The sequence below is a fragment of the Euleptes europaea genome, chromosome 11 (genome assembly GCF_029931775.1).
Source record: "Euleptes europaea isolate rEulEur1 chromosome 11, rEulEur1.hap1, whole genome shotgun sequence".
NCBI lineage: Eukaryota > Metazoa > Chordata > Lepidosauria > Squamata > Sphaerodactylidae > Euleptes > Euleptes europaea.
In genome coordinates, this window is record NC_079322.1 from 12,602,590 (window position 1) to 12,614,902 (window position 12,313).

The following is a 12,313-nucleotide window of genomic DNA, read 5'->3' on the forward strand; positions in this document are numbered from 1 at the left end:
GTGATCGATGACCTGTGAATCCTTTCCTGCAGTCAAGATATGCACCAGTATAGTACCGCTAGATTCCATTCCCTCTATCACTTTTAATAACCACGCTTTGATATAAAGCAGCATCCCAAAGTTCAGATATCGCAGGACAACAGCACCCTTAATTGTCTAGAGCAGAACAACCTCAGCCTTGCATGATTTACTCACACCAGACCACCACTGTCTTTTAAATCTGTAAAGCCACAGTACATAACTCATCTGCATTTAAGTAATCCCAAACATTGCACTTGCTTAAGAACATAACAAGTGATTTGCTAAATCAGACCACGGCCCACCTAATACGGAATTCTGGGCAAGAATCTCACCAACCAATATGCATCAGAAGGTCTGCCAGAAATTGCCCTGTGGCCCACAACTACTTTATTGTCGAAGGCTTTCACTGTCAGAGTTCATTGGTTCTTGTAGGTTATCCGGGTTGTGTAACCGTGGTCTTGGTATTTTCTTTCCTGACGTTTCGCCAGCAGCTGTGGCAGGCATCTTCAGAGGAGTAACACTGAAGGACAGTGTCTCGGACACTGTCCTTGTGTTACTCCTCTGAAGATGCCTGCCACAGCTGCTGGCGAAACGTCAGGAAAGAAAATACCAAGACCACGGTTACACAACCCGGATAACCTACTTTATTTTACTTGAATGCCAATGAACTCCCTCTTTGTAAGAATATCACTATGTGTATGTGTGTACGGAGTGGGACAGGCCACAAGAAACAAAGGCTGCCCCTTTTTCCTGCCACTTTTCCTGAGCCTTGATCAGCTGTCTGACAGGTAGGAATCAGATTCAGTAGTTCCCACCACTATGCCAGCAAGTGCTACAGCTATTTAATTTTTTTGTCCATGGCTATCAATTAAAAGGCACAGAGTTCTTGTTGATGGTGGGGGCAGCTTGTTTCCTGCTGTTTAGTTTTGACCCCTGATCTGAATCAACTCTTGGGGGCGTGGGGGGGGGAGAGAGAGAGAACGACGACAACCACCTTACCAGAACCACATGCCCGTCCACACAAACACACTTCAATGCCTTTGACCCAACGAGTTCCCTGTCCCAACCCGCCCCCAACCTAAAACACCCGCAAGCAACGCTGCAACCCCGACCTCCTTTTTTACAAACTTGGTACCACAAACCAGGCGACACGAGGGCGGAGGGGGGGGTCGTGGGTTCGAATTCCCACGCCAGCCAGAAAAGTCCCCTTCTCACGTGGCCTGGCCTAACTAGCGGGGTTACTGAGACGATGTTTAAAAAGGCGCCGGGCAAGAACAAGCACTCCGCCTTTCAAAAACGGAAAGCTCGGCTTTCCCGCCTTGGTCTCCCCTCCCCGCCCTGCAAGCCACGAGGGGGACAGTCTCCCCACCACCACGCCCCCAAGAAGAAGGGGGGGGGGCCCTGACCGCTCCCGCTCGGGGCCCGGCTTCCCGGCCAAGGCTGGGCCGGAGGCGAAAGAGCCTCGCGGGCCCCGTTTACCGTCTCGCCGCCGGCCGAGCAATTCGAACGGGGGGAAAAAAAGAGCCTCCCGGCGGCAGGAGCTACCTCGGCGCGGCGGCGGCCGCCGCAAACAATCCCGTCTCCATGGCGACGGAGAACTCTCTCTCTCCCCCCCCCCCGCCCTTCTCTCACTCCCGCGCTCCAGTCACTGGCGAGAGGAGACTGAGGAGGAGGAGCCGAAAGAGAAAAAGAGGGCGGCGACTGAGGAGGCGGGTCCGGCCGGGCCGCCTCCCACCGAAAGGCCCAGGGCGGTGAGGAGAGGTTTCTGTCCTCGTGGCCTCCGCCCCCTTTGGGATCGCTACCCAATCAGGAACCGGCCCTTGGTGCGCCTGTAACCGTCGACTGTAACCGTCGCTTTTCCCCGCCCCCACCCCCGCCGTTTTTAACCGTCCTTGCACCGCTTGTGAGAGGGAGCGGTTGCCAACTCTGGGTTGGGAAAAACCTGGAGGTTTGGGGGGGGCGGAGCCAGGGGAGGAGACGAAGTTTGGGGAGAGGAGGGACCAGGGTTGCCAACCTCCAGGCGACGGAATAGAGTTGCCGGGTCCCTCTTCGCTACCGGCGGGAGGTATTGGGGCGGAGCCTGAGGAGGGCGGGGCTTGGGGAGGGGAGGGGCTTCAATGCCATAGAGTCCAGTTGCCAAAGCGGCCGTTTCCTCCAGACGAGCTGATCTCTATCGGCTGGAGATCAGTTGTAATAGCGGGAGATTTCCAGCTATTACCCGGAGGTTGGCAACCCTACCACAGAGATCAATGCCCCTGGAGAAAATGTAGGGTTGCCAACTTCCAGGTAGTGCTGGAGAAAAAAAGGCACTTGGTACTGGCGGGAAGTCGGGAGAAAATAAGTACCAACAACGTAAATGCAAACTCAGTTTAGTGCAGTTAGAAAAGTGTGCAAACAAACAACAAACACAACCAATGAACAAGATAAATACGTAACTCTCAAGGAGAGTTACGTATTTATCTTGTTCATTGGTTGTGTTTGTTGTTTGTTTGCGCACTTTTCTAACTGCCCTAAACTGAGTTTGCATTTACGTTGTTTGGTACTTATTTTCTCCCAACTTCCAGGTAGTAGCTGGATTTCTCCTGCTATTACAACTCATCTCCAGCCAATAGAGATCAATTCCCCTGGAGAAAATGGCTGTTTTGCCAATTGGACTCTATGGCATTGAAGCCCCTCCCCAAACCCTGCCTTCCTCAGGCTCCGCCCCAAAAACCTCCTGCCAATGGCAAAGAGGGACCTGGCAACCCTCAGAAAATGGCTGCTTTGGAGGGTGGATTCTATGGCCTTATACCCTTCTGAGGCCCCTCCTCAAACTCCAGGCTCCACCCCCAACACCTCCAGGAAGTTCCCTACCCCGAGTTGACAAACCTAGGCGGGAGCGAATGAACCCTGTCAAATGTGATGCTTTATTACCATTAGAATGCACTACTTTCTGACAAACTGTTTTGCACTTGGAGAATCCTTTCTAAAACACTTTCAGAAGGCAACAAACAGCAAATGGTCTAAAGTCAGACAATTCATTATTGCCATAAGTCACAAGTCATAATACAAACTTCTTAAATGATATTAATCACTGATTTGGGGCACTTAAGTTACTCTGATAATTAACAGTACTGCCAAATCACAAGTAACAATTTCCATGATGTTAGATTATTCCCATATTCATAAAATAACCCCTTATTGGTTATTCTTAACAATCTTATTTGATTCTCTGGTCATTCTCTTGCGTCGTTGAAGATAAATGTTGTCATGTCACAGTGGCTTTCTAAGACAACTTCTAAATAATTGCCGGGTTGGGCTTGTTTTTGCCTCCCATCAAATTTACAATTGTGCTTTGTAAGCTGTTAGAAGTAGTGAATGTAGAAATTCTTTTCTTCATTTATTGTTCCAACAGCCGCTGTGCATGTTAAAATATGCAGAGGGACCCAAGGACCTCCGTGGGTAGCTCTTCAACAGATGACTCCAATGGAACAAACAATGGCCGTAACAATAACAGTTCAGATGCTGAAACCCAACAACTTTTAGAGAAGTATGTTTGATTTTTCAACGTAACTAATTGATTTGAGTGTGTTTGTATTCAAGGAACATGTATGCCTAGAAGGAAATGGTGAAATGTTTCCTCCATGTTCTGCCAAATATGCCTTTCAGCTTTTAAGGCCTCTCTGGAAACTTCCTTTCATGTCACTGCAGTGGGTGGAGACCCATATAGTTTTGTGTATTTGATGCTTTTTCTCCCATCACTCATCTATCCATCCCAGCAATATACTGTGTGAACAACTTCTAAATCCAGTCCCAGAGTGAATACAACTAAACCAGTATTAAGGCAAGCTGGGCTGGTGAATGAAAGTCCTCAGGAGGCCAAAAAGGGGCTGCGCTGGCGTTGAGGCCCCCAGCGCCAACTCCAGCGGGGAACCCAGGGATGCCTGCTGGGCCTTCCACCGGCGTCCCATCAGCGCAAGCCCCGCGCCAGCTTCCCAGAGGGCGTTCCTGAGTTGTGCCGGAGGGGAGGGGCGTAGCTGCCAATAGGCACCTTCCTGTTTCAGCCCAGCATGCCCACGGGGAGAACAGCATTGCTGCGAGTGCTTTTTTGCAGGTACAGCATCGCTGTTCTCAGTGGGGTGAAAATCCCCATTTAAAAAATGAAAAGCTTTTCAGTGGCCAGGGAATGGCTTAGGAGGCACCGTGGCCACACCGTCCCTGGCCGCCAAAAGCTCAGCTGAGTCTTCATGAATGGTGGGACAGCTCTGTGCTCATGGTCGCTTGCATATGTCAGACTGAATTTTGCAAGTTAAATGGAAGAAGAGCTATGCAAAATGTCCAAGGCTTGCTAGACTGGGGAGTGGGGGCTGGGGAAAAGATTATGATAGCAGAGGGAATGTGACAGATTCAGAAAATAATGTAGCGTGTGGAGGCAAGGGTTCCAGGTCTTGTGGCTCAGACCCTAGAAATCTGGGAGATTAAGGGGGATACCTGTGAGATCAGAAGATGAAGGTAAGATCTGAGCCTAGTGGTGACCAAGGAGAGCATAGGGAACATCTTTTGGGCCAGTGCTAATACGTTCTCCTACAAATGAACCCCGAGCTTGCCCAGAGGCTCCAGTAGAGAGCACAGCTACTGCATACTCCCAACCGAAGAACGGCACACTCCCTCCATCCGGGATGGCCATCCTCCACAGAGCGTGCAGCCCTGGGAGGGACGCACATAGAGCGGTGAGGGAGGCAGGGAACACCTGCCCAGCCAGCCAGACCAGACGAATCAACCCTGGCGATCAACGGGGCAACATGTCACAACCAGATCACCCTCACATGCCAATACCTGATCTGCAGGTTTGGTGCATATGGGGCATACGAAGACAAAAACCATTGCTTGCTTGGGATGTTTGAGTTAAGAAAGATCCCCCTGAGGAAGTGTATGCAAAATGCGTAGGGGCAATTTAATTATGAAATACTTTTCCCTTGCACCAATTGCTGTTTTTTGTCTTCGTTTGGTTTGGTGCAGCCCTCTTTTCTTTGGTTTTCTTATGGGGCATACTGCAGTTAGCAAAACCTCTCATGTCAAGCAGAGAGTACCATGCCCCCTTAATGCAGAGCTCTTTCCCTGAGATTGAACACCTCCCCTGGAAATCCCGAGGAGAAGACTAAATCTTCAGGCTAAAACCCTCAAGAGCTAGAAACTCTAGTCAGCCAGAGAGGGAGAGATTGGGGACGTTTGCTAAGCGCAGTGATGCTTAGCAGCTCAGGAGCCACCTGTGGCTCTTCTGGGCACCGTTCCCCCCATGTTGTGTTGTGCCTAAAAAAAACGTTACCCCAGGTAGATCTGATCAAGGATAGCGCACTGGAGATCAGGAATTACTTTTACAGCTATTTAATGGCACCAGTTTAACAGTACAAGCTGGGTTCAAGTTTCTCCAGCCGAGACCAAAAGAGTCACACTGCAGAAAGAATCACATCACCATTCAGCATTGGTCAACCTTTATACACTTCTCAACAATTGCCTTCAATACGGATACATTTCTACTTTTCCCATGGTGTAATTCTTGGCTACTGAAATTAACAACTCAGCAACTTTGGCAGCGAGCGATTCTCTTATCGCGCATTTGTTAGGTCTGAACAGAGAGTCTCTTGCAGGGAACATCAAGGTCCCTTTAACTAGATTACCCTCCCTCCTCAGGCTCCGCCCCAAAAATCTCCAGGTATTTCCCAACCCAGAGATGGCAACCTACTGTTGTGGCAGCCACACAGGAAAAGAGCAAGCTGGCCAAGTAGGCTAGTGGTGGTGCCACTGTCCTAATGCACATTTCATAATATATTTTGTCACTTGTCGATGTTACAACACATCCGGAAGCAAACATTTTTTGCACCAGACACTTGTGTGAGCAAATTACCATACTGAAAGGCCTATGGTTGGTGTTATTAATTAACATCTAGCCACACAGGATATAAGGTTGACAAATTTCTTATATAATACCTTGTAAGATTCTAGATGTGATTTTAATAATCATGTTTTTTTGACCACTGAGAAAGGCCCAAGAGGCTGAAACACGTATGGTCTATTGGTCATTTATAGTTTGTATATCATCAATGGTTAGGGTTGCCAACCTCCAGGTACTGTGGTAAGACCAGAAAAAGAAGGCTCTGTGCTGTGTAGTATGTAGAAGACAAAAACAGCACAAATTTTCAATGCAATTAAATATATTAAGTGCAAAGAGGTGTTCAGTGAAAACATACAAAAACAATACACAAAATACACACAAAATACAAGGGATAAAAAAGATGAGGTAAGTACTAAATGTTGTTGCTTATCAATAACTTGACAATTTCTTTACAGAGTTCAAACTTCCAGGTAAGTGCAATTGTCCAAAAGTTTTGAGGACATATGAACAACTAGAAACAGCTGGAAAAGATGAAGATGGATGTGTTGTCTCGATCATTATTCACATTTCGCCAAGGCTTCATTCCAACTGCCCATAGGCTTAATGATGAATCAGTGTAAGGACGTACATCATTAAGCCTGTGGGCAGTTGGAATTGCACCTATTATGGTCATATATTTGTATAGAATTCTTATTGAGAAATTGATCAGCTGATGAAGCCTTGGCGAAACGTGAATAATGATCTAGACAACACGTCCATCTTCATCTTTTCCAGCTGTTTCTAGTTGTTCATATGTCCTCAAAACCTTTGGACAATTGCACTTACCTGGAAGTTTGAACTCTGTAAAGAAATTGTCAAGTTATTGATAAGCAACAACATTTAATACTTACCTCATCTTTTTGATCCCTTGTATTTTGTGTATTGTTTGTTGTATATGTTTTCACTGTACACCTCTTTGCACTTAATATATTTAATTAAATTGGAAATTTGTGCTGTTTTTGCCTTCTACAACCTCCACGTACTAGCTGAAGATCTCCTGCTCTTACAGCTGATCTCCAGCCGCTGGAGATCAGTTCCCCTGGAGAAAATGGCCACTTTGGCAATTGGACTCTATGGCATTGAAGTCCCTCCCAGTGCTGGATTTATGTATAAGCTAAACAAGCTATAGCTTAGGGCCCCACTCTCTTGGGGGCCCCCAAAAAATTTAAAGGAAAAAAACACTGGATGTGCATTTGATAAAATACATATTTTGTTATGTGAAAATGGCTTTAGATACCTATTAGGTCCATAAATTACCATATAGCATATATTCAACACAAAAAACAGCAACAATTTGTTGTTGACAAAGGACAGCTGGACATATAAAGGGCCCCATTAGCTTCAATAGCTTAGGGCCTCATCAAACCTAAATCCGGCCCTGGTCCCTCCCCATACCAAACCCCGCCCTCCTCAGGCCCCGCCCTAAAGAGCTCCAGGTATTTCCCAACCTGGAACTGGCAACCCTATCAACAGTGTTGATTATTTTTGTAACTGTTTATACTGGTGGTTTTATATGTAGCCTGTATTCCAGGTCCAGTGTTTTCATCCATTTTATTGTGTATACATAATAAATATATTACTTTATAAAAAAAATAGTTTCCAGCTCAACCTTTAGGTTCCCCCCAGTGGCCTAGTGCCCATCTGATAGGTAGGATTGCCAGCTCAGGGTTGTGAAATACTTGGAGGTTTTGGGGGCGGAGCCTGAGGAGGGCGGGGTTTGAGGAGGGGAAGGACTTCAATGCCATAGAGTCCAATTGCCAAAGCAGCCATTTTCTCCAGGGGAACTGATTTCTGTCACCTGGAGATCAGTTGTAATAACAGATCTCCAGCTAGTACCTGGAGGTTGGCAACCCTACTCATAGGAGGCCTTCGAACTTCAAATTACAAGGGCAGAAGAGTCAAGAAAAGGGTGGGCGCCCACAAATGACAGGAAGCTACTGCGTACCACTAACACAAAACTCCGCTCTTCTGATTAAATTAAAAATTTGATTACATTTAATTTTCTAAACATTTCTATTGTTTTCCATTGCCACAAAAGGCTGAATACAGAGACTCGAAATTATACACCCACAATAATAATAACTGGGTAGGCTAGGTCTACTGTGAATCCTGTACCTTGGGGATAGAAAGAAATGTTTCTTTCACAGTTAGGGTTGCCAACCTCCAGGTTACCCAAGATCCACAAACCTGGGAAGGTTCTTCCCGGGCATCCTATAGTCTCCGCTTCACAAGGATTACTTGAACCAGTGGCCAAATATTCAGATTTTCACTTAAGACAATTTTCAGTGGATACACAATCTTACATCAAAGACACCAGTGACTTCATTAGGTACATTGAGAATTTGGAAGTCACAGGTGACTGTGTATTGGCGACAGTCGATGTCACGTTGCTTTATACAAATGGCTGATTTTGAAAGGGAATTTATATACAACAATAACCCATATACTAATAAAATCTTGGGATATCGGAGATTTATAGATGACATGCTTTATACAGATGTGCCACTACAACAAACCCGTACAATCATCCATAGATCACTCACCTCCAAAATTGAACATAATCCTCTGACAGCGTTTTTGTTGAAATTATTGGATCTTTCCTTTTGCAACAATTTCTTTAAATTTGAAGATCAGTTGTACCTACAAACTGGTGGTATACCCATGGGTTCGGCTTTTGCGCCAACTATTGCCAATATTTACATGGCTGATTTTGAAAGGGAATTTATATACAACAATAACCCATATACTAATAAAATCTTGGGATATCGGAGATTTATAGATGACATGGTGTATATATTTACCTCTGTTCTTAACTTTGAGGAAATTCTTGATTGGCTTAATAGCCGGTCAGCCATTAAATTTACAGGACATATAGACCCTTGGCAAATTCCATTTTTGGATACTATAATTCATCGAAATAACCTAAATGAACTGTCGGTAGGCTCATATAAAAAACCAACAGATTGTACTGCCTTGTTGCACTTTTAAGTCCCATCATCCCAAACATCTCAGGGAGAATCTACCCTATGGTCAGTTTATTAGAACAAGACAAAATAATTCCTCTGACGTTGTCTATGTTAAGAATGCTTCAGCGTTAACAACAGCTCTATTAATAGAGGTTATCCTTCTACTGTGATTAATAAAGCCAGAGCTAGAACTGAAACTAGAAATAGGAAGGATCTACTTTACAACAACTTGGGGAAAAACAAAATACCCAACTTACCTTTGCCTTTCAATTTACACATCTCTCTAGCCACATTACTGACATCATAAGGCGACACTGGCATTTGCTTTCTGAGATCCCGGGATGTCATGATATTCCCAAGATAGGATATCGTAGAACCATGTCCATTCAGGACAAATTGGTACATTCTGATATGCCAGTTGACACTGGTCAGGAAAGAACTAAAGTTGACGCTGATCAGGAAAGAACTAAAGGGCACTTTCGCTGTCAGAAGGGAATTTAAAAGAACGGATTCTAACTTTGTATTCAGGCTTAAAGACTTCTCCAATTGTGAAACCAAATATTGTGTATATTGCTTGTTGTGCCCTTGCCAGAGGATTTACATAGGGTCCAGCATACACCCTATCAAGGCGAGGATATTAGAACATAGATCCAGAATACGCGCAGGTAATTGCTCAGCTCCGGTAGTTGACCACTTTAAAAAGTTTCGCCATAATGAAAATGATCTCAGGTTTCTCATGGTTTGGAGGCTTAGAGGCAAACGCTTTGATAGAAGAGACACAGAGAGACTACTCAGGCAGAAGGAGGCCTATTTCATTCATCTATTTAATTCCTTAGAGCCATGTGGCTTAAATTTGGGAAATGATTTATCATGTTTTATTTGAAAATGATTCTGTCTCTTTAAGAAATGCCTGCCATCTTAACACACTGGGAGATACCTAAAGTACTCTGTTATGGGGTTTTGGCTGCTACAGCTTGTATCCCATCTGGGAACGTGGTAAATTTGAATTTGTCTGTGCAACCATGTTTCAAAGGATATCCTGATGTTGGAATAGATCAGGGGTCCTCAAACTTTTTAAACAGGGGGCCAGTTCACTGTCCCTCAAACACTATTGGGGGCCGGACTATACTTTTTGCAGGAGGGTGGTTGTGGCTAATGGGAGTCGGCGTGGCTCTCCTGTCCTCGTGGCTTGTCTCTCTTCCCTCCCATGTGTAGGGAGCTGGGAGGAAGTGACCGGTCGTCACGTGAACACATGAAGCTGCCTTATACTGAATCAGACCCTCGGTCCATCAAAGTCAGTATTGTCTACTCAGACCGGCAGCAGCTCTCCAGGGTCTCAGGCAGGGGTCTTTCACATCACCTACTTGCCTGGTCCCTTTAACGGGAGATGCCGGGGATTGAACCGGGGACCTTCTGCACGCCAAGCAGATGCTCTACCACTGAGCCACAGCCTCTCCCCTCTAATACATGAACACATGAAGCTGCCTCATACTGAATTGGACCCTTGGTCCATCAAAGTCAGTATTGTCTACTCAGACCGGCAGCGGCTCTCCAGGGTCTCAGGCAGAGAGGTCTTTCACATCACCTACTTGGGACCTGCTGGATGCCAAGCAGATGCTCGACCACTGAGCCATGATCTCAGGCTGAGGTCTTTCACATCACCTACTTGCCTGGTCCCTTTAATTGGAGATGCTGGGAATTGAACCTCGGACCTTCCGCATGCTGAGCAGATGCTCCAGCACTGAGTCAGGGCCCCTCCCCTGATCTCTGTCGTCTGGACATCAGCTGTAATCCCAAGATATCTCAAGGCCGCACCTGGAGGGTGGCAACCCTATTTTAACCCCCCATTTCACACAAAGAGCCCGCCTGATCCCCCCACAGGGATCAGGGATCTCCCCCCTCCATCCCTCCGCCCCCGTCTCACCAGAAGCGCCCCCCGCAGTGCTGGCACTGGTCGCCCACCCAGCTGGGCTGGCACTCGCACTGGCCAGTGCCAGGCTGGCAGTGCCCTCTGTTGGCGCAGGGCTTGTCGCACTCCTTCGCCTCCGTTGAGGCGGCTGCCAGAGCCAGCAGGAGGGCGAGGGCACCCAGCAGGAGAAGGAAGGCTGCTGCCATCATCGCCCCTGCGCTGCCCGCCGGTCGCGGCTGCCTCTGGCAGCGTCGTTCCATTGCCTCAGCTCAGGCGGCAGCTGCTGTGAGAGGTCCGGCGGTCAGTCCGCCACGGCTGGCGCACGGCTGGTGGCCAGCGAGGGCTCCCGCTGTGGCACGGCTTCCTGGGAGCTACGGTGGCTGGGCGAGCTCATCCCCTCCTGCGCTAAGCTTCACTTTCTTTTTCCCCCCACAAAGGGGGGGGGAGAAAAGGTCGTCGCTCCGCCCCGGCACGTCCCTCGGGGATCAACACACTTCCTCCCAGCATTACCTTGCGGCTGCAATTTTTTAAAGGGGCCGGGTTCAGGACCCTGACAGGCCGGATCCGGCCCGCGGGCCGTAGTTTGAGGACCCCTGGAATAGAGAAACTAAAAATTATATATGGTTGCTATTTTGATCCCTAAAAGAGTAATGTTTAAAAGTTAAAAGTTTATGGAAATTATTGGAGCTACAGAAGCTTATATTGAAATGAACACATATTTGACATCAATATTTGTAAGTATATCTTTATTTAAAATTGTTCAAGTCATTTGTGAGAATATTTATGATAGATTGTTTATTGTAATATATACATATTTGTACAGAAACGGGACAGGAAGAATTGAAACGATCGTATCCCTTTCTACCTTTCTTAATTTGAAGACATTGACCTTGGATTGATTGTTACTGTACCTGGACTAAGAGACTTTTTGTTGTATATTTGCTTGGTAGCACGTTGTTATATTCAATACACCATTGTTTTCACACATTGTTATCAGCCTGTTTCTGTACTAATTTTCTAACCTTAGGTATAGGTACAGAGGTGTTGTTTTTTGATTGCTAACCTCCAGGTAATAGCAGAAGATCTCCTGCTATTTCAACGGATCTCCAGCCGATAGAGATCAGTTCCCCTGGAGAAAATGGCTGCTTTGGCAATTGGACTCTATGGCATTGAAGTCCCTCCCCTCCCCAAACCCCATCATTCCCAGGCTCCACCCAAAAACCTCCCGCCGATAATGAAGAGATACCTGGCAACTCTATTCACAGTACAATTCTTCAGATCCTCCAGTGAATCTGATTGAGGCCCAGGACTGACAAAAACATGCAATTTTTCACACAGCACATAACTGATTTAAGTAATAATGGAATTCTCTACCACCAGATGGTACAATGGGTAAAAAAAAGGATTACAGCAACTTTTCATCTGTAATTGGCTGTGTGCCATAGGGTTGCCAGCTCCTGGTTGGGAAATACCTGGAGATTTTGGGGGTGGAGCCTGAGGAGGGCG